Genomic DNA, 25397 nt, shown 5'->3' on the forward strand with positions numbered 1-25397 from the left:
TCACCAGGACAACCACTGGGGGGCGGGTGCCACTTGGGGTATAAGAAGATGTAGCCATGACACATAGAGAGCTTTGTCTGGAGGGACGTCCCATGAGACCAGACTGAGTGCAGGAGAGCACCAGTGCTGGTGGGACGACAGACAGCTTATCTTTCCATTGTGGAGCCTGGAGCTTGTGAGCTGGAGCTCAGCCCAGGTTCCATCTGTCAGTCGCTGGAAAGCTAGGACAAACAGGACATTTACACTGATATCGGTTACCGCCTGCAACTTGCACCGGATAACCAGAGACTTACCAGCAGTGAACCAGTACACTCTCGGGCAATCTCTTAACCAGTGAGTAAAATACCTGAATCGGAGCTCTTGCCTCATTTTCATTATTTACCTGTGATGCAGTCCCGCGCTCCACGGCCCACTACCAGCCAGCCGGCCATCCTCCTGGGGCAACCACTCTGCCTATGGGGACTCCATCTTGGCTGAAATCAACATCGACCCCCGATGAGAAGAACCCTGCAGCGGCGGCCTCCTACCTGGCCGCACACCACAGGTGGTGTCATGACAAAACCTTTATTATTCCCCTGTACATAACTCCTTTTAAGCGACCCCCAGGGTAACGGAACCGGGCAACGGCCACCCCATGAACTGTCCCAGTAAATATACGGCCCGGGACCGAGTACCCCGAAGCCCTGGGGTACGTCACATACAAATATTTGTTCATTGTTTATTACATTTATTAGAAGATGAACAAAAAGCAACAATGTTTGTTTATTTATTTGTTTTAAATGAAGTTCCCAATACAGGATAAAGAAGTTGATATGATATTAATCTGAACTGTTATGAATGTGGACATATCAAATATTTATTAATTTCCTTGTCTACATTTTTTATCTGATAAATAGGAAAAAGATGATAATATTTGTTTTAGATTTTGTTTTTTATATTTTCACATTTTTTTTAAATTCTTTGAAACTTTTTTTTTCCCAACATTGGTTGCAAGGAAGGAAGGGAGAATAAAGCCTACTTTACATGAGTCGATCTATTGTGCGATAGCACGAGCGATCGTACCCGCCCCCGTCATTTTTGCGTCACGGGAAAATCGCTGCCCGTGGCGCACAAACTCGTTTAACCCCCGTCACACGCACTTACCTTCCGGACGACCTCGCTGTGGGGGACGAACGTCCACTTCCTGAAGTGGGAGGGACGTTCTGCGTCACAGCGACGTCACACGGCAGCCGACCAATATAAGCGGAGGGGAGGAGATGAGCGGGATGTAAACATCCCGCCCACCTCCTTCCTTCCATTAAGCCGGCGGGTGCCGTGGGACACAGGTAAGCTGTGTTCATCGTTCCCGTGGTGTCAAACAGAGCAACGTGTGATGCCACGGAAATGATGAACAACCTGCACCCATGAAAATAAACGATATTATGAAAGTTAAGGACGAGTACACGAATCCCGATTTGTTAGCAATACTGCGTCACTCGGAGGTGTCACACGAGATGACGTTGTGCGCTATGCCGGATGTGCGTCACAAAAACCGTGACCCCTATGACATATCGCACGATATATCATCTCGTGTAAAGCCCGCATTACAAGTAGAGATGAGCGAGCCTCTGAAGTCTTGAGTTCGGTGCGGTTCGTCGGACGGAGGCCCCGATCGACGAACGTTCGACGAACTGTTCGACGAACCTCTCAAACCCCATTGAAAACAATGGAAGGCAAACACAAACACATAAAAACACATAGAAAACACCTTCAAAGGTGTCCAAAAGGTGACAAACAACTCCCAAGACACCACAAACACATGAGAAAGTGACAAGGACATATACTCATGCGAAAACAAAACAGCTGGACGAGGAAAAAGAGGAGACACAGATATAGGCATGTCATGCCCTTCTAAAATCATGTAAAACACATCAAGGGTACTCCAAGCAGAGTCTCCTTTTTTTCCAAAAATTGGGCCCCACAGACACCACTTCAGTGGCATCCCTTGTGCCCCAGTTGCAAACTTGACAGGTAGATTTGCATCAAGCACAGTCAAAAATACGCCAGCCTTAACTGGCCCCAGGATGACACTGGGGTAGGTAGCAAAGTCCTTGCTGATACATGACTTGTTCATCTTGGCTCAATTTTAAAAACACATCAAGGGTACTCCAAGCAGAGTCTCCCTTTTTTCCAAAAATTGGGCCCCATAGACACCACTTCAGAGGCATCACTTGTGCCCCAGTTGCAAACTTGACAGGTAGATTTGCATCAAGCACAGTCAAAAATACGCCAGCCTTAACTGTCCCCAGGATGACACCAGGGTAGGTAGCAAAGTCCTTGCAGATCCATGACTTGTTCATCTTGGCTCATTTTTAAAAACACATCAAGGGTAGAGTTGAGCGCGGTTCGTGGTTTGTGGTTCTCCAGTTCGCGGCTCGAGTGATTTTGGGGGCTGTTCTAGATCGAACTAGAACTCGAGCTTTTTTGCAAAAGCTCGATAGTTCTAGAAACGTTCGAGAACGGTTCTAGCAGCAAAAAAACAGCTAATTCCTAGCTGGCTTTCCGCTGTAATAGTGTAAGTCACTCTGTGACTCACAATATTATGACATTTCAGTGTATAGTGTGCGGGAACAGCGCATTCAGATCACTGCTGTATGGATAATGGCGATCGCCATTTTTTTTTTTTTCTTTGTCTTCCTTCCCTAAGCGCGCGCATGTAGTGGGGAGGGCCAGTATGTCAGCCAATCCCAGACACACACACAGCTAAGTGGACTTTTAGCCAGAGAAGCAACGGCATGTGTGATAGGATGTCCATGTCACATGTCCCTGCATTATAAAAACGAGTATCTGCCCGTCCGGACGCCATTATCTCTTCTGCGTCCTTGGTGTCAGACATCACTGGCGCAGCTCCGTCCTTTGTCCTATCGCCGATACTGCTGTATGCGCTCCATACACAGCGCTGGACAGCTTAGGGATAGCACTTTCTATCAGTCCTTTTAAGGGCTCGTACCGGCAGGGTCAGAGCCATAGGTGACAGGTCCTGAAAACAGAGACAGCGTCTGTGTAGCTAAGGTCAGGGATTTCGTCGCTGCATTTCCCCATTAGGAGGGATAGAAAGGCAGGCTTCCATTCCTCTACCCAGAGAGCCACAATCCTGGCACTGTACCCTCCTGCCCTTTGCACACTCCAACTCATTATAACTAAGCCATTATACTAGCAAACACTGAGTGTACCTAGTGTCATCCTAAACGTGGCTATTGGACTTCTGTATAGTCCCAGTAGTGCACAGATATTTGCAGCACCTCTGCCTGCATTACACACTCAAACTCATTATAACTAAGCCATTATACTAGCAAACACTGAGTGTACCTAGTGTCATCCTAAACGTGGCTATTGGACTTCTGTATAGTCCCACTAGTGCAAAGATATTTGCAGCACGTCTGCCTGCATTGCACACTCAAACTCATTATAACTAAGCCATTATACTAGCAAACACTGAGTGAACTTAGTGTCATCCTAAACGTGGCTATTGGACTTTTGTCTAGTCACACTAGTGCAAAGACATTTGCAGCACGTCTGCCTGCATTGCACACTCAAACTCATTATAACTAAGCCATTATACTAGCAAACACTGAGTGTACCTAGTGTCATCCTAAACGTGGCTATTGGACTTCTGTATAGTCCCACTAGTGCAAAGATATTTGCAGCACGTCTGCCTGCATTGCACACTCAAACTCATTATAACTAAGCCATTATACTAGCAAACACTGAGTGTACTTACAGGGCTGTATTTTGCCTTCGTGCTGCCCTAGGCACTTTAAGTGGTCGCGCCCCTTATTGACAACGTAAAACTGAGTTTTCGCACACGACATCTGTTTAAGGCAGATCTACTCTGTAAAACACTTTAAGGCTATGTGCGCACGTTGCGTACAGTTCACTGCAGAAATTTCTGCAGCGATCTGAAGAGCACATGTGAGCTTCTAATCGCTGCAGAAAATGTCCGTAGTGAGCGCCGATTCCATGCGCTCTGCCTGCAGCTCCTGCCACAGACAGAGCAGGAGCTGCCGGCAAAGCACAGGAAAGAAGTGACATGTCACTTCTTTTTACGCAGCGCTTCGGCAGTAGCCGAAGCGCTGCGCTCTAAAGCGCCATGTGCGCACGGCCCCTGCACAATCTCCATAGACTGTGCAGGGGATGCAGGACGCATGCAGTTACGCTGCGCTACAAAGCGCAGCGTAACTGCATGTATTTGCGCAACGTGCGCACATAGCCTAAAAAGTATCAATGAGAAACGAAGGGCACTAACCCCCACCCCCAATGGGGATCACCACGGGCACATCAAAACATAGCATGGGTATAAAATATTTCCACCACACCATCCCCACTTATATACTGTGACTGTCACACTGCCCCTAATAAACTACACACTGCCCTCCCTTATAAATTATACCCACCACACCTTCCTGAATTATGAAATATGATCTGCACATTGTCCTCACATCATGCTGCCCCCTCCTCACAATGTCCCATGCATGCTGCCCCCTCCTCACAATGTCCCATGCATGCTGCCCCCTCCTCACAATGTCCCATGCATGCTGCCCCCTCCTCACAGTGTCCCATGCATGCTGCCCCCTCCTCACAATGTCCCATGCATGCTGCCCCCTCCTCACAATGTCCCATGCATGCTGCCCCCTCCTCACAATGTCCCATGCATGCTGCCCCCTCCTCACAGTGTCCCATGCATGCTGCCCCCTCCTCACAGTGTCCAATGCATTCTGCCCCCTCCTCACAGTGTCCCATGCATGCTGCCCCCTCCTCACAGTGTCCCATAAATGCTGCCCCCTCCTCACAATGTCCAATGCATGCTGCCCCCTCCTCACAATGTCCCATGCATGCTGCCCCCTCCTCACAGTGTCCCATGCATGCTGCCCCCTCCTCACAGTGTCCCATGCATGCTGCCCCTTCCTCACAGTGTCCCATGCATGCTGCCCCCTCCTCACAGTGTCCCATGCATGCTGCCCCCTCCTCACAGTGTCCCATGCATGCTGCCCCCTCCTCACAATGTCCCATGCATGCTGCCCCCTCCTCACAGTGTCCCATGCATGCTGCCCCCTCCTCACAGTGTCCCATGCATGCTGCCCCCTCCTCACAGTGTCCCATGCATGCTGCCCCCTCCTCACAGTGGCCCATGCATGCTGCCCCCTCCTCACAGTGTCCCATGCATGCTGCCCCCTCCTCACAGTGTCCCATGCATGCTGCCCCCTCCTCACAGTGTCCCATGCATGCTGCCCCCTCCTCAAAGTGTCCCATGCATGCTGCCCCTTCCTCACAGTGTCCCATGCATGCTGCCCCCTCCTCACAGTGTCCCATGCATGCTGCCCCCTCCTCACAGTGTCCCATGCATGCTGCCCCCTCCTCACAGTGTCCCATGCATGCTGCCCCTTCCTCACAGTGTCCCATGCATGCTGCCCCCTCCTCACAGTGTCCCATGCATGCTGCCCCCTCCTCACAGTGTCCCATGCATGCTGCCCCCTCCTCACAATGTCCCATGCATGCTGCCCCCTCCTCACAGTGTCCCATGCATGCTGCCCCCTCCTCACAGTGTCCCATGCATGCTGCCCCCTCCTCACAGTGTCCCATGCATGCTGCCCCCTCCTCACAGTGTCCCATGCATGCTGCCCCTTCCTCACAGTGTCCCATGCATGCTGCCCCCTCCTCACAGTGTCCCATGCATGCTGCCCCCCTCCTCACAGTGTCCCATGCATGCTGCCCCCTCCTCACAATGTCCCATGCATGCTGCCCCCTCCTCACAGTGTCCCATGCATGCTGCCCCCTCCTCACAGTGTCCCATGCATGCTGCCCCCTCCTCACAGTGTCCCATGCATGCTTCCCCCTCCTCACAGTGTCCCATGCATGCTGCCCCCTCCTCACAGTGTCCCATGCATGCTGCCCCCTCCTCACAGTGTCCCATGCATGCTGCCCCCTCCTCACAGTGTCCCATGCATGCTGCCCCCTCCTCACAGTGTCCCATGCATGCTGCCCCTTCCTCACAGTGTCCCATGCATGCTGCCCCCTCCTCACAGTGTCCCATGCATGCTGCCCCCTCCTCACAGTGTCCCATGCATGCTGCCCCCTCCTCACAATGTCCCATGCATGCTGCCCCCTCCGCACAGTGTCCCATGCATGCTGCCCCCTCCTCACAGTGTCCCATGCATGCTGCCCCCTCCTCACAGTGTCCCATGCATGCTGCCCCCTCCTCACAGTGTCCCATGCATGCTGCCCCCTCCTCACAGTGTCCCATGCATGCTGCCCCCTCCTCACAGTGTCCCATGCATGCTGCCCCTTCCTCACAGTGTCCCATGCATGCTGCCCCCTCCTCACAGTGTCCCATGCATGCTGCCCCCTCCTCACAGTGTCCCATGCATGCTGCCCCCTCCTCACAATGTCCCATGCATGCTGCCCCCTCCTCACAGTGTCCCATGCATGCTGCCCCCTCCTCACAGTGTCCCATGCATGCTGCCCCCTCCTCACAGTGTCCCATGCATGCTGCCCCCTCCTCACAGTGTCCCATGCATGCTGCCCCCTCCTCACAGTGTCCCATGCATGCTGCCCCCTCCTCACAGTGTCCCATGCATGCTGCCCCCTCCTCACAGTGTCCCATGCATGCTGCCCCCTCCTCACAGTGTCCCATGCATGCTGCCCCCTCCTCACAGTGTCCCATGCATGCTGCCCCCTCCTCACAGTGTCCCATGCATGCTGCCCCCTCCTCACAGTGTCCCATGCATGCTGCCCCCTCCTCACAGTGTCCCATGCATGCTGCCCCTCCTCACAATGTCCCATGCATGCTGCCCCCTCCTCACAATGTCCCATGCATGCTTCTCCCTCCTCACAATGTCCCATGCATGCTGCCCCCTCCTCACAATGTCCCATGCATGCTGCCCCCTCCTCACAGTGGCCCATGCATGCTGCCCACTCCTCACAATGTCCCATGCATGCTGCCCCCTCCTCACAATGTCCCATGCATGCTGCCCCCTCCTCACAATGTCCCATGCATGCTGCTTCCTCCTCACAGTGTCCCATGCATGCTGCCCCCTCCTCCCAATGTCCCATGCATGCTGCCCCCTCCTCCCAATGTCCCATGCATGCTGCCCCCTCCTCCCAATGTCCCATGCATGCTGCCCCCTCCTCCCAATGTCCCATGCATGCTGCCCCCTCCTCACAATGTCCCATGCATGCTGCCCCCCTCCTCACAGTGTCCCATGCATGCTGCCCCCTCCTCACAATGTCCCATGCATGCTTCCCCCTCCTCACAATGTCCCATGCATGCTGCCCCCTCCTCACAATGTCCCATGCATGCTGCCCCCTCCTCACAGTGTCCCATGCATGCTGCCCCCTCCTCACAGTGTCCAATGCATTCTGCCCCCTCCTCATAGTGTCCCATGCATGCTGCCCCCTCCTCACAGTGTCCCATGAATGCTGCCCCCTCCTCACAATGTCCAATGCATGCTGCCCCCTCCTCACAATGTCCCATGCATGCTGCCCCCTCCTCACAGTGTCCCATGCATGCTGCCCCCTCCTCACAGTGTCCCATGCATGCTGCCCCTTCCTCACAGTGTCCCATGCATGCTGCCCCCTCCTCACAGTGTCCCATGCATGCTGCCCCCTCCTCACAGTGTCCCATGCATGCTGCCCCCTCCTCACAGTGTCCCATGCATGCTGCCCCCTCCTCACAATGTCCCATGCATGCTGCCCCCTCAGCACAGTGTCCCATGCATGCTGCCCCCTCCTCACAGTGTCCCATGCATGCTGCCCCCTCCTCACAGTGTCCCATGCATGCTGCCCCCTCCTCACAGTGTCCCATGCATGCTGCCCCCTCCTCACAGTGTCCCATGCATGCTGCCCCCTCCTCACAGTGTCCCATGCATGCTGCCCCCTCCTCACAGTGTCCCATGCATGCTGCCCCCTCCTCACAGTGTCCCATGCAAGCTGCCCCTCCTCACAGTGTCCCATGCATGCTGCCCCCTCCTCACAGTGTCCCATGCATGCTGCCCCCTCCTCACAGTGTCCCATGCATGCTGCCCCCTCCTCACAGTATCCCATGCATGCTGCCCCCTCCTCACAGTGTCCCATGCATGCTGCCCCCTCCTCACAGTGTCCCATGCATGCTGCCCCTCCTCACAATGTCCCATGCATGCTGCCCCTTCCTCACAATGTCCCATGCATGCTGCTCCCTCCTCACAATGTCCCATGCATGCTGCTACCTCCTCACAATGTCCCATGCATGCTGCCCCCTCCTCACAGTGGCCCATGCATGCTGCCCACTCCTCACAATGTCCCATGCATGCTGCCCCCTCCTCACAATGTCCCATGCATGCTGCCCCCTCCTCACAATGTCCCATGCATGCTGCTTCCTCCTCACAGTGTCCCATGCATACTGCCCCTCCTCCCAATGCCCCATGCATGCTGCCCCCTCCTCCCAATGTCCCATGCATGCTGCCCCCTCCTCCCAATGCCCCATGCATGCTGCCCCCTCCTCCCAATGTCCCATGCATGCTGCCCCCTCCTCCCAATGTCCCATGCATGCTGCCCCCTCCTCACAGTGTCCCATGCATGCTGCCCCCTCCTCACAATGTCCCATGCATGCTGCCCCCTCCTCACAATGTCCCATGCATGCTGCCCCCTCCTCGCAGTGTCCTATGCATGCTGCCCCCTCCTCACAATGTCCCATGCATGCTGCCCCCTCCTCACAATGTCCCATGCATGCTGCCCCCTCCTAACAATGTCCCATGCATGCTGCCCCCTCCTCACCGTGTCCCATGCATGCTGCCCCCTCCTCACAGTGTCCCATGCATTCTGCCCCCTCCTCACAGTGTCCCATGCATGCTGCCCCCTCCTCACAGTGTCCCATGAATGCTGCCCCCTCCTCACAATGTCCAATGCATGCTGCCCACTCCTCACAATGTCCCATGCATGCTGCCCCTTCCTCACAGTGTCCCATGCATGCTGCCCCCTCCTCACAGTGTCCCATGCATGCTGCCCCTTCCTCACAGTGTCCCATGCATGCTGCCCCCTCCTCACAGTGTCCCATGAATGCTGCCCCCTCCTCACAGTGTCCCATGCATGCTGCCCCCTCCTCACAATGTCCCATGCATGCTGCCCCCTCCTCACAGTGTCCCATGCATGCTGCCCCCTCCTCACAGTGTCCCATGCATGCTGCCCCCTCCTCACAGTGTCCCATGCATGCTGCCCCCTCCTCACAGTGTCCCATGCATGCTGCCCCCTCCTCACAGTGTCCCATGCATGCTGCCCCCTCCTCACAGTGTCCCATGCATGCTGCCCCCTCCTCACAGTGTCCCATGCATGCTGCCCCCTCCTCACAGTGTCCCATGCATGCTGCCCCTCCTCACAGTGTCCCATGCATGCTGCCCCCTCCTCACAGTGTCCCATGCATGCTGCCCTCTCCTCACAGTGTCCCATGCATGCTGCCCCCTCCTCACAGTGTCCCATGCATGCTGCCCCCTCCTCACAATGTCCTATGCATGCTGCCCCTCCTCACAATGTCCCATGCATGCTGCCCCCTCCTCACAATGTCCCATGCATGCTGCTCCCTCCTCACAATGTCCCATGCATGCTGCCCCCTCCTCACAATGTCCCATGCATGCTGCCCCCTCCTCACAGTGGCCCATGCATGCTGCCCACTCCTCACAATGTCCCATGCATGCTGCCCCCTCCTCACAATGTCCCATGCATGCTGCCCCCTCCTCACAATGTCCCATGCATGCTTCCCCTTCCTCACAGTGTCCCATGCATGCTGCCCCCTCCTCCCAATGTCCCATGCATGCTTCCCCCTCCTCCCAATGTCCCATGCATGCTGCCCCCTCCTCCCAATGTCCCATGCATGCTGCCCCCTCCTCACAGTGTCCCATGCATGCTGCCCCCTCCTCACAATGTCCCATGCATGCTGCCCCCTCCTCACAGTGGCCCATGCATGCTGCTCCCTCCTAACAATGTCCCATGCATGCTGCCCCCTCCTAACAATGTCCCATGCATGCTGCCCCCTCCTCACAATGTCCCATGCATGCTGCCCCCTCCTAACAATGTCCCATGCATGCTGCCCCCTCCTCACAGTGTCCCATGCATGTTGCCCCCCTCCTCCCAATTTCCCATGCATGCTGCCCCCTCCTCCCAATGTCCCATGCATTCTGCCCCCTCCTCCCAATGTCCCATGCATGCTGCCCCCTCCTCACAGTGTCCCATGCATGCTGCCCCCTCCTCACAATGTCCCATGCATGCTGCCCCCTCCTAACAATGTCCCATGCATGCTGCCCCCTCCTCACAGTGTCCCATGCATGCTGCCCCCTCCTCACAATGTCCCATGCATGCTGCCCCCTCCTCACAGTGTCCCATGCATGCTGCCCCCTCCTCACAGTGTCCCATGCATGCTGCCCTCTTCTCACAGTGTCCCGTGCATGCTGCCCCCTCCTCACAGTGTCCCGTGCATGCTGCCCCCTCCTCACAATGTCCCATGCATGCTGCCCCCTCCTAACAATGTCCCATGCATGCTGCCCCCTCCTCACAGTGTCCCATGCATGCTGCCCCCTCCTCACAATGTCCCATGCATGCTGCCCCCTCCTCACAGTGTCCCATGCATGCTGCCCCCTCCTCACAGTGTCCCATGCATGCTGCCCCCTTCTCACAGTGTCCCGTGCATGCTGCCCCCTCATCACAGTGTCCCGTGCATGCTGCCCCCTCCTCACAGTGTCCCGTGCATGCTGCCCCCTCCTCACAATGTCCCATGCATGCTGCCCCCTCCTCACAATGTCACGTGCATGCTGCCCCCTCCTCACAGTGTCCCGTGCATGCTGCCCCCTCCTCACAGTGTCCCGTGCATGCTGCCCCTCTCCATGAGCTCCTAATGCTGCCTTCCTCTTTTCCATAATGACACCTCCATGCTGCCCCATTCATCATACTAAGACCACCACACTAGCGCTTATGCTGAGACACACACACACACACACACACACACACACACACTACCCCACTCTTGATATTGACTCCCCCTACATTGCTCCACTCCATACTGAGCCCACACATGCTGCCCCTTCTCCATAATGAGCTCCCAATGCTGCCCCCCTCTTATTCTGAGTCCTTACACTCCCCCCCCATCGATATTGTCATTGCTCTATCCCTCACCCTTGTTCTCTGTCTCTAGCATTGGCCCCTCTCTCCCATTCCCCCAGCAGCAGCCTCTCTCCCCCGCCTCCAGCAGAAGCCTCTCCCCCAGCATCAGCCTCTCTCCCCCCAGCCTCCCCCAGCATCAGCCTCTCTCCCCCAGCCTCCCTCAGCATCAGCCTCCCTGCTCCCAGCTTACCCCAGCATCAGCCTCTCTCCTTCCAGCCTCCCCCAGCATGAGCCTCCTCCAGCATCAGCCTCTCTCCTCCCAGCCTCCCCCAGCATGAGCCTCCTCCAGCATCAGTCTCTCTCCTCCCAGCCTCCCCCATCATGAGCCTCCTCCAGCATCAGCCTCTCTCCTCCCAGCCTCCCCCAGCCTCAGCCTCCCTCCTCCCAGCCTCCCCCAGCCTCAGCCTCCCTCCTCCCAGCCTCCCCCAGCCTCAGCCTCCCTCCTCCCAGCCTCCCCCAGCATCAGCCTTCCTCCTCCCAGCCTCCCCCAGCATCAGCCTTCCTCCTCCCAGCCTCCCCCAGCATCAGCCATCCTCCTCCCAGCCTCCCCCAGCATCAGCCTTCCTCCTCCCAGCCTCCCCCAGCATCAGCCTCCCTCCTCCCTCAGCATCAGCTTCCCTCCTCCAAGCCTCACCCTCCCAGCTTCCCCCAGCATCAGCCTCTCTCCTCCTAGCCTCCCCCAGCATCAGCCTCCCTCCTCCCTCAGCATCAGCCTCCCTCCTCCAAGCCTCCCCCAGCATCAGCCTCCCTTCTCCCAGCCTCCCCCAGCATCAGCCTCCCTTCTCCCAGCCTCCCCCAGCATCAGCCTCCCTTCTCCCAGCCTCCCCCAGCATCAGCCTCCCTTCTCCCAGCCTCCCCCAGCATCAGCCTCCCTCCTCATCAGCCTCCCTCCTCATTAGCCTCCCCCTCCCCCTCCCAGCCTCCCCAAGCATCAGCCTCCCTCCTCCCAGCCTCCCTCAGCATCAGCCTCCCTCCTCCAAGCCTCACCTTCCCCCTCCCAGCCTCCCCCAGCATCAGCCTCTCTCCTCCCAGCCTCCCCCAGCCTCAGCCTCCCTCCTCCCAGCCTCCCCCAGCCTCAGCCTCTCTCCTCCCAGCCTCCCCCAGCATCAGCCTCCCTCCTCCCAGCCTCCCCCAGCATCAGCCTCCCTCCTCTTAGCCTCCCCCAGCATCAGCCTTCCTCCTCCCAGCATCAGCCTCCCTCCTCCAAGCCTCCCTCAGCATCAGCTTCCCTCCTCCAAGCCTCCCCCAGCATCAGCCTCCCTCCTCCCTCAGCATCAGCCTCCCTCCTCCAAGCCTCCCTCAGCATCAGCTTCCCTCCTCCAAGCCTCACCCTCCCAGCCTCCCCCAGCATCAGCCTCTCTCCTCCCAGCCTCCCCCAGCATCAGCCTCCCCAAGCCTCAGCCTCCCTCCTCCCCCAGCCTCAGCCTCCCTCCTCCCTCAGCCTCCCTCCTCCAAGTCTCCCTCAGCATCAGCTTCCCTCCTCCAAGCCTCACCCTCCCCCTCCCAGCCTCCCCCAGCATCAGCATCAGCCTCCCTCAGCATCAGCCTCCCCCTCCCAGCCTCCCCCAGAATCAGCCTCTCTTCTCCCAGCCTCCCCCCCAGCCTCAGCCTCTCTCTCCCCCCAGCCTTAGCCTCTCTCTCCCCCCAGCCTTAGCCTCTCTCTCCCCCCAGCCTCCCCCCCCAGCCTCAGCCTCTCTCCCCCCAGCCTCAGCCACCCTCTCATCCCAGACTCCCCCCAGCCTCAGCCTCTTTCTCTTCCCAGCCTCTCTCTCTTCCCAGCCTGCCCCCAGCCTCAGCCTCTCTCTCTTCCCAGCCTCCCCCCAGCCTCAGCCTCTCTCTTCCCAGCCTCCCCCCAGTCTCAGTCTCTCTCTCTTCCCAGCCTCAGCCTCTCTCTCTTCCCAGCCTCCCCTCAGCCTCTCTCTCCTCAGCCTCTCTCTTCCCAGCCTCTCTCTCTCTTCCCAGCCTCCCCAAGCCTCTCTCTCTTCCCAGCCTCCCTCTCTTCCCAGCCTCCCCCCAGCCTCTCTCTCTTCCCAGCCTCAGCCTCTCTCTCTTCCCAGCCTCCCCTTGCATGATTACAGTGGACAAAAAGAGGCATCGCAATTTGCAACGATCATCAACTAACCTGTAAGGAGCCCATACATTCTAGGCTCTGTCTCTGCCTTACCTGCTCCTGTGCTCGCCGCCCTGCTCTGGCTGCCTCCTCTTCTGGCTTGCTCCAGCTGCAGACGCGTCCTCCTCCGCGGCGTGTGTCATCTGCAGGATTGGACGCTGCAGCATGGGGCAGTGAGCTGACTGTCGCGCCCGCGCGCCTCTGACCCCGGAAGTGCAGGCCATGGAACTTCCGGGGTTAGTCAGCTCACTATGCCTGGCGCCCGCCATGTATTTAAATAGACAGCAGAAGTGCGCCTGTCCTCCCTCCCAACCCCCCCCCCCCGGAACACAGCCGAGTGTAATGGAGGGAGGGACGGGGGGCGGGGATGTAAAAAAAAAAAAAAAATTATATATATATTTTTTTTTTTTTTTTTTGCTGCCAGAAAGTGCCGCCCCCCGCAACGTGCCGCCCTAGACACGGTGCCTAGTGGCAAATACGGCCCTGTGTACCTAGTGTCATCCTAAACGTGGCTATTGGACTTCTGTATAGTCCCAGTAGTGCACAGATATTTGCAGCACGTCTGCCTGCATTGCACACTCCAACTGATTATAACTAAGCCATTATACTAGCAAACACTGAGTGTACCTAGTGTCATCCTAAACGTGGCTATTGGACTTCTGTATAGTCCCACTAGTGCAAAGATATTTGCAGCACGTCTGCCTGCATTGCACACTCAAACTCATTATAACTAAGCCATTATACTAGCAAACACTGAGTGTACCTAGTGTCATCCTAAACGTGGCTATTGGACTTCTGTATAGTCCCAGTAGGGCACAGATATATGCAGCACGTCTGCCTGCATAGCACACTCAAACTCATTATAACTAAGCCATTATACTAGCAAACACTGAGTGAACCTAGTGGCATCCTAAACGTGGCTATTGGACTTCTGTATAGTCCCACTAGTGCAAAGATATTTGCAGCACGTCTGCCTGCATTGCACACTCAAACTCATTGTTACTAAGCCATTATACTAGCAAACACTGAGTGAACCTAGTGGCATCCTAAACGTGGCTATTGGACTTCTGTATAGTCCCACTAGTGCACAGATATTTGCAGCACCTCTGCCTGCATTGCACACTCAAACTCATTGTAGCTAAGCCATTATACTAGCAAACACTGAGTAAACTTAGTGGCATCCTTAACGTGGCTGTTGGACTGCTGTATTGCCCCAGTAGTGCAAAGATATTTGCAGCACGTCTGCCTGCATTGCACACTCCAACTCATTATAACTAAGCCATTATACTAGCAAACACTGAGTGTACCTAGTGTCATCCTAAACGTGGCTATTGGACTTCTGTATAGTCCCACTAGTGCAAAGATATTTGCAGCACGTCTGCCTGCATTGCACACTCCAACTCATTGTTACTAAGCCATTATACTAGCAAACACTAAGTGAACTTAGTGTCATCCTAAACGTGGCTATTGGACTTCTGTATAGTCCCACTAGTGCAAAGATATTTGCAGCACGTCTGCCTGCATTGCACACTCCAACTCATTATAACTAAGCCATTATACTAGCAAACACTGAGTGTACCTAGTGACATCCTAAACATGGCTATTGGACTTCTGTATAGTCCCACTATTGCAAAGATATTTGCAGCACCTCTGCCTGCATTGCACACTCAAACTCATTATAACTAAGCCATTATACTAGCAAACACTGAGTGAACTTAGTGTCATCCTAAACGTGGCAATTGGACTTCTGTATAGTCCCACTAGTGCAAAGATATTTGCAGCACGTCTGCCTGCATTGCACACTCAAACTCATTATAACTAAGCCATTATACTAGCAAACACTGAGTGAACTTAGTGGCATCCTAAACGTGGCTATTGGACTTCTGTATAGTCCCACTAGTGCAAAGATATTTGCAGCACCTCTGCCTGCATTGCACACTCAAACTCATTATAACTAAGCCATTATACTAGCAAACACTGAGTGAACTTAGTGTCATCCTAAACGTGGCTATTGGACTTCTGTATAGTCCCACTAGTGCAAAGATATTTGCAGCACGTCTGCCTGCATTGCACACTCAAACTCATTATAACTAAGCCATTATACTAGAAAACACTGAGTGAACTTAGTGGCATCCTAAACGTGGCTATTGGACTTCTGTATAGTCCCACTAGTGCAAAGATATTTGCAGCACGTCTGCCTGCATTGCACACTCCAACTCATTATAACTAAGCCATTATACTAGCAAACACTGAGTGAACCTAGTGTCATCCTAAACGTGGCTATTGGACTTCTGTATAGTCCCACTAGTGCAAAGATATTTGCAGCACGTCTGCCTGCATTGCACACTCCAACTCATTATAACTAAGCCATTATACTAGCAAACACTGAGTGTACCTAATGTCATCCTAAACGTGGCTATTGGACTTCTGTATAGTCCCACTAGTGGAAAGACATTTGTAGCATGTCTGCCTGCATTGCACACTCCAACTCATTATAACTAAGCCATTATACTAGCAAACACTGAGTGTACCTAGTGTCATCCTAAACGTGGCTATTGGACTTCTGTATAGTCCCAGTAGTGCACAGATATTTGCAGCACCTCTGCCTGCATTGCTAACTCAAACTCATTGTTACTAAGCCATTATACTAGCAAACACTGAGTGAACCTAGTGGCATCCTAAACGTGGCTATTGGACTTCTGTATAGTCCCACTAGTGCACCGATATTTGCAGCACCTCTGCCTGCATTGCACACTCAAACTCATTATAACTAAGCCATTATACCAGCAAACACTGAGTGTACCTAGTGGCATCCTAAACGTGGCTGTTGGACTTCTGTATAGTCCCACTAGTGCAAAGATATTTGCAGCACGTCTGCCTGCACTGCACACTCAAACTCATTGTAGCTAAGCCATTATACTAGCAAACACTGAGTGAACCTAGTGGCATCCTTAACGTGGCTGTTGGACTTCTGTATTGTCCCAGTAGTGCAAAGATATTTGCAGCACGTCTGCCTGCATTGCACACTCCAACTCATTATAACTAAGCCATTATACTAGCAAACACTGAGTGAACTTTGTGTCATCCTTAACGTGGCTATTGGACTTCTGTATAGTCCCACTAGTGCAAAGATATTTGCAGCACGTCTGCCTGCATTGCACACTCCAACTCATTATAACTAAGCCATTATACTAGCAAACACTGAGTGTACCTAGTGACTTCCTAAACGTGGCTATTGGACTTCTGTATAGTCCCACTAGTGCACAGATATTTGCAGCACGTCTGCCTGCATTGCACACTCCAACTCATTATAACTAAGCCATTATACTAGCAAACACTGAGTGTACCTAGTGACTTCCTAAACGTGGCTATTGGACTTTGCTATAGTCCCACTAGTGCACAGATATTTGCAGCACGTCTGCCTGCATTGCACACTCCAACTCATTATAACTAAGCCATTATACTAGCAAACACTGAGTGTACCTAGTGTCATCCTAAACGTGGCTATTGGACTTTTGTATAGACCCAGTAGTGCACAGATATTTGCAGCACGTCTGCCTGCATTGCACACTCCAACTCATTATAACTAAGCCATTATACTAGCAAACACTGAGTGTACCTAGTGTCATCCTAAACGTGGCTATTGGACTTCTGTATGGTCCCACTAGTGCAAAGATATTTGCAGCACGTCTGCCTTCATTGCACACTCAAACTCATTGTTACTAAACCATTATACTAGCAATTTATGCTGCCAGTTTAAGGGCCGTAGTTGCATTGTCAGGGATATTTATTCTTTATTATTCTGCTGTTAATAAAGCTAGACCACCGCTGCAATCTACACCACCTCTCAATTTTTACTACCACATTTTCAGTGCACAATCTTGTCGCAATCAATATGAGTGGAAAAATGACAGATGCTGGTGGAAAGGGGAAGAGGCGTGGTGGAAAAGGAAAAAAAGGGTTTGTCCGTGGGGAAGGTGGCAAAGCTCCATTAACATCTGCTAAAGATAGACCATCTACCAGCAAGAGTAAGATGTCTACTACTTACCGTGGACAATCCGATGTGCTCCCTTTTTTACGGACACGAACAACAGGAACAAAGCTAGATGATGGCCAAAAAAGGAAAATGCTTGAATGGATCTCAAGTGGTCCAACAAGTGCCCTCTCAGCCACTTCAAGTACCACATCCAAAAATCACCAGTCCTCTGAGTTGTCATCCCAATCAAACTTGCTTTCTCCCAGCTCTGAAGTCTCCATCAGCCCTGCACAGTATGGTGGAACTGAGATGGCTGAGTCTGCAGAGCTGTTCAGTCACACTATAGCCTGGGAATCAGAGGTCTGCTCCCAAGCTACAGTGAGTACAGACCAGGAAATGGTCTGCAGTGATGCCAAGAACCTTTGTGACTCTGATTCAGGCCGTGAGGACCAAGTTTCTGAGCGTAATGTTGACCCTTTGTCACAAACTGTAAAACCTGTGGTTATAGACAATTAGGAACATACTGATGACGATGAGACCCAGATACCAGATTGGGATGACAACTTAAATATTCGGTCAGGGCAAGAAGAGGCTCGGTCTGAGAGAGAGGGGAGTGCAAACACAACAATTGATGATGAAGTTCTAGATCCCACCTACTGTCAACCCCCAGTCAGGCACTCGAGGAGGTCAACAGAGGCGGTGGAGGAGGATGCAACCGACGACGAAGTTACCCTGTGCCTTCCTGGACAGAGTCGGAGCACTGGTAGCACGTCCACAACTGCATCATCAGCCACCACTTTGCCTCTGAGCACTAGTCGGGGGGGCTCAGCAGGTCGCATGCCCTCTAAGCCTTGCCTAGCCTGGTCATTTTTTGACATAGAAAAAGATCGCCCAAATTATGTGATGTGTAAAATTTGTCGTGATTCTGTTAGTAGAGGTCAAAACCTCAGCAGTTTGACAACTTCTTCCATGAATCGTCACATGAATAAATATCATAGGTCCCGGTGGGAAGCTCACCGTGCTGCAATGCGGCCTAGCGGAGCGAACCATCCACGGCCTGCCCCTTCCAGTGCATCCGCGCGCTTTTCATCTTCTAGGACTGTGGGGACAGCTGTCACACCTGGTTTTCCACGCACAACTTCCACCACTGTAACCGCAACAGGCAGTTTGCTTGGTAGGTTGTCAGTTGGTTTGGAAGGGGAAACAAGTGAGTGTGTACAGCTCTCTCAGACATCGATAGCACCAACGTTGGATGAAGGCAACATCATGTCTCCGCCTGCACTTTCATCACAAACCTGCATTTTTCCAGGGACACCCTACTCAACACCGTCTACACACAGCAGCCAGATCTCTGTCCCTCAGATGTGGTCAAATAAAGGGCCATTTCCTGCGACCCATGACAAAGCTAAGAGGTTGACTCTATCCCTCTGTAAGCTCTTGGCTACCGAAATGCTGCCTTTCCGCCTAGTGGACACACAGGATTTTAGAGACCTTATGTCTGTCGCTGTGCCCCAGTACCAGATGCCCAGTCGCCACTACTTCTCTAAGAAAGGTGTGCCCGCGCTACACCAGCATGTCGCACACAACATCACCGCTTCTTTGAGAAACTCTGTGTGTGAACGGGTGCATTTCACCACCGATACTTGGACCAGTAGGCATAGACAGGGACGTTACATGTCGCTGACTGGGCACTGGGTAACTATGGTGATAGATGGTGAAGGGTCTGCTGCACAAGTCTTGCCATCCCCACGACTTGTGTGTCAATCCTCTGTCTGTCCAAGTTCCGCCACTGCTTCTGCATCCTCCACCTCATCTGGGTCCTCCACCTCCGCCCCAAGCCTGCCTGGTCAGGCCACCAGAGTTCTCACTGCGCAGAAGGAATCACGCACCCCTCATTACTATGCTGGCAGCAGAGCGCAACGGCATTAGGCGGTCTTTAGCTTGACATGTCTTGGGAATAGGAGTCACACAGCTGAGGAGTTGTGGTCAGCTCTGCGGTCCGAGTTTAATAAATGGTTGTCTCCACTCAACCTGCAGCCTGGTAAGGCCGTGTGCGACAATGCTGCAAACCTGGGTGCGGCCCTTCGCCTGGGCAAGGTGACACATGTGCCTTGTATGGCTCACGTGTTGAACCATGTTGTCCAGAAATTCTTAACACACTATCCCGGCCTAGATGGCCTTCTGACCAGGGCACGAAAACTGTCTGCTCACTTCCGCCATTCAACCGCCGCAGCTGAGCGACTTGCATCTCTCCAGAAGTCTTTCGGCCTGCCGGTTCATCGCCTGAAATGCGATGTGGCGACACGCTGGAATTCGACTCTCCACATGTTACAGCGACTGTGGCAGCACCGCCGAGCCCTGGTGCAATACGTCATGACGTATAGCCTGGGCCAACGAGATGCAGAGGTGTGGCAGATCACCCTGATGGAGTGGTCTCAGATCAAGGACCTATGCACCCTTCTGCACAGTTTCGACATGGCGACGAATATGTTTAGCGCTGACAATGCCATTATCAGCATGACAATTCCAGTCATTTACATGCTGGAGCACACGCTAAACACTATTCGGAGTCAGGGGGTAGAACAACAGGAAGGGGAGGAACTACAGGAGAATTCATATGCACAAGGGACAACAACATCACCAAGGTCCAGACGTTCATCATCACCAACGCAGCAGGCATGGGACCATGGGGGACAGGGATCAACAAGGGCACATAGTAGAAGGCGAAATGTTGAGGAAGGTGCAGGAGAACATAAAGAAATGGAGGACGAACTGTCCATGGACATGGAAGACTCAGCAGATGAGGGAGACCTTGGTCAAATTTCAGTTGAAAGAGGGGGGGGGAGATGTCAGAGGAAGAAAGAACGGGTAGCACCTCTATGCCACAAACACAGCGTGGACTTGGTCCGCATGGCTGCGCAAGACACATGAGTGCCTTCTTGTTGCACTACCTCCAACATGACCCTCGTATTGTCAAAATTAAAAGTGATGATGACTACTGGATTGCCACACTATTAGATCCCCGGTACAAGTCCAAATTTTGTGACATAATTCCAGCCATAGAAAAGGACGCACGTATGCAGGAGTATCAGCAGAAGCTGTCACTCGATCTTAGCTCGGCTTTTCCACCAAACAACCATGCAGGTGCAGGGAGTGATTCTCCCAGTTGTAACTTGACAAACAAGGGACGGTCTCGTCATCTTCAACAGTCTACCCGTACCAGTAGGACTGTATCTGGTGCTGGTAACAGCAATTTTATGGAATCTTTTCATAATCTTTTTAGACCCTCCTTTGCAAGGCCACCAGAGACAACAAGTCTGGCACATAGTCAATGGCTGGAGAGGATGATACAGGAGTATCTCCAAATGAACATCGATGCCATGACTTTGCAAATGGAGCCTTGCTCATTTTGGGCTTCAAATCTAGAAAAATGGCCAGAGCTCTCCAGTTACGCCTTGGAGATTTTGTCGTGTCCAGCTGCCAGCGTTGTCTCTGAACATGTCTTCAGTGCTGCTGGGTGTGTGCTGACAGATAAGCGCACGCGTCTGTCCAGTGACAATGTGGACAGACTAACGTTCATCAAGATGAACAAGTCATGGATCCACCAGGAATTTACTACCCCTGTGTCATCCTGGGGAGAGTAAATGCTTGTGGATTTGGAATGTGCTTGATGCAAATCTAGCTGTGAAGTGTACAACTAGGGCACAAGTGCTGCCACTGAATGGGTGGATGTGTGTGGGGCACAATTTTTGGAAAAAAGGGAGACTCCGCTTGGAGTAACCCTTGCTTGCTGTGTTTTTTAAAAATGATCCAAGATGAACAGAGCTGGGATCAGGAAAGACTTTGCTACCTACCCCGGTGTCATCCTGGGAACGGTTAAGTATGGCGTATTTTTGAATGTGCTTGATGCCAATCTAGCTGTAAAGTGTACAACTAGGGCACAAGTGCTGCCACTGAATGGGTGGGTGTGTGTGGGGCACAATTTTTGGGAAAAAGGGAGACTCCGCTTGGAGTAACCCTTGCTTGCTGTGTTTTTTAAAAATGATCCAAGATGAACAGAGCTGGGATCTGGAAAGACTTTGCTACCTACCCCGGTGTCATCCTGGGGACGGTTAAGAATGGCGTATTTTTGAATGTGCTTGATGCAAATCTAGCTGTGAAGTGTACAACTAGAGCACAAGTGCTGCCACTGAATGGGTGGGTGTGTGTGGTGCACAATTTTTGGAAAAAAAGGGAGACTCCGCTTGGAGTAACCATTGCTTGCTGTGTTTTTTAAAAATGATCCAAGATGAACAGAGCTGGGATCAGGAAAGACTTTGCTACCTACCCCGGCGTCATCCTGGGGACGGTTAAGTATGGCGTATTTTTGAATGTGCTTGATGCAAATCTAGCTGTGAAGTGTACAACTAGGGCACAAGTGCTGCCACTGAATGGGTGGGTGTGTGTGGGGCACAATTTTTGGAAAAAAAGGGAGACTCCGCTTGGAGTAACCCTTGCTTGCTGTGTTTTTTAAAAATGATCCAAGATGAACAGAGCTGGGATAAGGAAAGACTTTGCTACCTACCCCGGTGTCATCCTGGGGACTGTTAAGTATGGCGTATTTTTGAATGTGCTTGATGCCAATCTAGCTGTGAAGTGTACAACTAGGGCACAAGTGCTGCCACTGAATGGGTGGGTGTGTGTGGGGCACAATTTTTTGAAAAAAAGGGAGACTTAGCTTGGAGTAACCCTTGCTTGCTGTGTTTTTTAAAAATGATCCAAGATGAACAGAGCTGGGATCAGGAAAGACTTTGCTACCTACCCCGGTGTCATCCTGGGGATGGTTAAGAATGGCGTATTTTTGAATGTGCTTGATGCAAATCTAGCTGTGAAGTGTACAACTAGGGCACAAGTGCTGCCACTGAATGGGTGGGTGTGTGTGGGGCACAATTTTTGGAAAAAAAGGGAGACTCCGCTTGGAGTAACCCTTGCTTGCTGTGTTTTTTAAAAATGATCCAAGATGAACAGAGCTGGGATCAGGAAAGACTTTGCTACCTACCCCGGTGTCATCCTGGGGACGGTTAAGTATGGCGTATTTTTGAATGTGCTTGATGCAAATCTAGCTGTGAAGTGTACAACTGGGGCACAAGTGCTGCCACTGAAGGGGTGTCTGTGTGGCCCAATTTTTGGAAAAAAGGGAGACTCCGCTTGGAGTCACCTTGCGGTGTTTTACATGATTTTAGAAGGGCATGCCATGCCTATATCTGTGTCTCGTCCTCTTTTTCCTCGTAACGCTGTTTTATTTTCACATGAGAATTTGTCATTGTCACTTTCCCATGTGTTTGTGTTGTGAGTTGTTTGTCACCTTTTGGACACCTTTGAGGGTGTTTTCTAGGTGTTTTTACGTGTTTATGATTGCCTGCCATTGTTTCCTATGCAGTTTGAGTTCGGTTCGTCGAACCGAACTCGAACGGGAGCTCCGTTCGGCGAACCGACCTCGAGCCGAACCGCGACCGGTTCGCTCATCTCTAATCAAGGGTACTCAAAGCAGAGTCTCCCTTTTTTCCAAAAATTGGGCCCCACAGACACTACTTAAGTGGCATCACTTGTGCCCCAGTTGCAAACTTCACAGGCAGATTTGCATCAAGCACAGTCAAAAATACACAAGCCTTTACTCTCCCCAGGATGACACAGGGGTAGTAAAGTCCTTGCAGATCCATGACTTGTTCATCTTGATGAACGTTAGTCTGTCCACATTGTCACAGGATAGACGCGTGCGCTTATCTGTCAGCACACACCCAGCAGCACTGAAGACACGTTCAGAGACAACGCTGGCTGCGGGACACGACAAGATCTCCAAGGCGTAAGTGGCGAGCTCAGACCATTTTTCAAGATTTGAAGCCCAAAATGAGCAAGGCTCCAGTTTGCAAAGTCATGGCATCGATGTTCATTTGGAGATACTCCTGTATAATCCTCTCCAGCCATTGACTATGTGTCAGATTTCTTGTCTCTTGTGGCCTTGCATTGGATGGTCTAAAAAAATTATGAAACGATTCCATAAAATTGCTGTTACCAGCACCAGATACGGTGTTGCTGGTACGGTTTGACTGATAATGACGAGACAGTCCCATGCTTGCCAAGTTACAACTGGGAGACTCACTCCGTGCACCACTGATGTTTAGTGGAAAAGCCAAGCTGAGATTGAGTAACAGCTTCTGCTCATACTCCTGCATACAGTTAGGTCCAGAAATATTTGGACAGTGACACAAGTTTTGTTATTTTAGCTGTTTACAAAAACATGTTCAGAAATACAATTATATATATAATATGGGCTGAGAGTGCACACTCCCAGCTGCAATATGAGAGTTTTCACATCCAAATCGGAGAAAGGGTTTAGGAATCATAGCTCTGTAATGCATAGCCTCCTCTTTTTCAATGGACCAAAAGTAATTGGATAAGGGACTCTAAGGGCTGCAATTAACTCTGAAGGCGTCTCCCTCGTTAACCTGTAATCAATGAAGTAGTTAAAAGGTCTGGGGTTGATTACAGGTGTGTGGTTTTGCATTTGGAAGCTGTTGCTGTGACCAGACAACATGCGGTCTAAGGAACTCTCAATTGAGGTGAAGCAGAACATCCTGAGGCTGAAAAAAAAGAAAAAATCCATCAGAGAGATAGCAGACATGCTTGGAGTAGCAAAATCAACAGTCGGGTACATTCTGAGAAAAAAGGAATTGATGACTGGTGAGCTTGGGAACTCAAAAAGGCCTGGGCGTCCACGGATGACAACAGTGGTGGATGATCGCCGCATACTTTCTTTGGTGAAGAAGAACCCGTTCACAACATCAACTGAAGTCCAGAACACTCTCAGTGAAGTAGGTGTATCTGTCTCTAAGTTAACAGTAAAGAGAAGACTCCATGAAAGTAAATACAAAGGGTTCACATCTAGATGCAAACCATTCATCAATTCCAAAAATAGACAGGCCAGAGTTAAATTTGCTGAAAAACACCTCATGAAGCCAGCTCAGTTCTGGAAAAGTATTCTATGGACAGATGAAACAAAGATCAACCTGTACCAGAATGATGGGAAGAAAAAAGTTTGGAGAAGAAAGGGAACGGCACATGATCCAAGGCACACCACATCCTCTGTAAAACATGGTGGAGGCAACATGATGGCATGGGCATGCATGGCTTTCAATGGCACTGGGTCACTTGTGTTTATTGATGACATAACAGCAGACAAGAGTAGCCAGATGAATTCTGAAGTGTACCGGGATATACTTTCAGCCCAGATTCAGCCAAATGCCGCAAAGTTGATCGGACGGCGCTTCATAGTACAGATGGACAATGACCCCAAGCATACAGCCAAAGCTACCCAGGAGTTCATGAGTGCAAAAAAGTGGAACATTCTGCAATGGACAAGTCAATCACCAGATCTTAACCCAATTTAGCATGCATTTCACTTGCTCAAATCCAGACTTAAGACGGAAAGACCCACAAACAAGCAAGACCTGAAGGCTGCGGCTGTAAAGGCCTGGCAAAGCATTAAGAAGGAGGAAACCCAGTGTTTGGTGATGTCCATGGGTTCCAGACTTAAGGCAGTGATTGCCTCCAAAGGATTCGCAACAAAATATTAAAAATAAAAATATTTTGTTTGGGTTTGGTTTATTTGTCCAATTACTTTTGACCTCCTAAAATGTGGAGTGTTTGTAAAGAAATGTGTACAATTCCTACAATTTCTATCAGATATTTTTGTTCAAACCTTCAAATTAAACGTTACAATCTGCACTTGAATTCTGTTGTAGAGGTTTCATTTCAAATCCAATGTGGTGGCATGCAGAGCCCAACTCGCGAAAATTGTGTCACTGTCCAAATATTTCTGGACCTAACTGTACGTGGGTCCCTTTCTATGGCTGGAATTATTTTGCCAAATTTGGACTTGTACCGGGAATCTAGTAGTGTGGCAACCCAGTAGTCATCATTACTTCTAACTCGGACAATCCGAGGGTCATGTTGTAGATTATGCAGCAAGAAGGCGCTCATGTGTCTTGCGCATCCATGCGGACCAAGTCCTCGCTGTGTTTCTGGTGGCGAGGTGATAACCGTGTTTTTTTCCTCTGACATCTCCTCCCAACCTCGTTCAACTGAAATTTGACCAAGGTCTCCCTCATCTGC

The sequence above is a fragment of the Anomaloglossus baeobatrachus genome, chromosome 1 (genome assembly GCF_048569485.1).
Source record: "Anomaloglossus baeobatrachus isolate aAnoBae1 chromosome 1, aAnoBae1.hap1, whole genome shotgun sequence".
In the NCBI taxonomy this organism is placed as follows: domain Eukaryota; kingdom Metazoa; phylum Chordata; class Amphibia; order Anura; family Aromobatidae; genus Anomaloglossus; species Anomaloglossus baeobatrachus.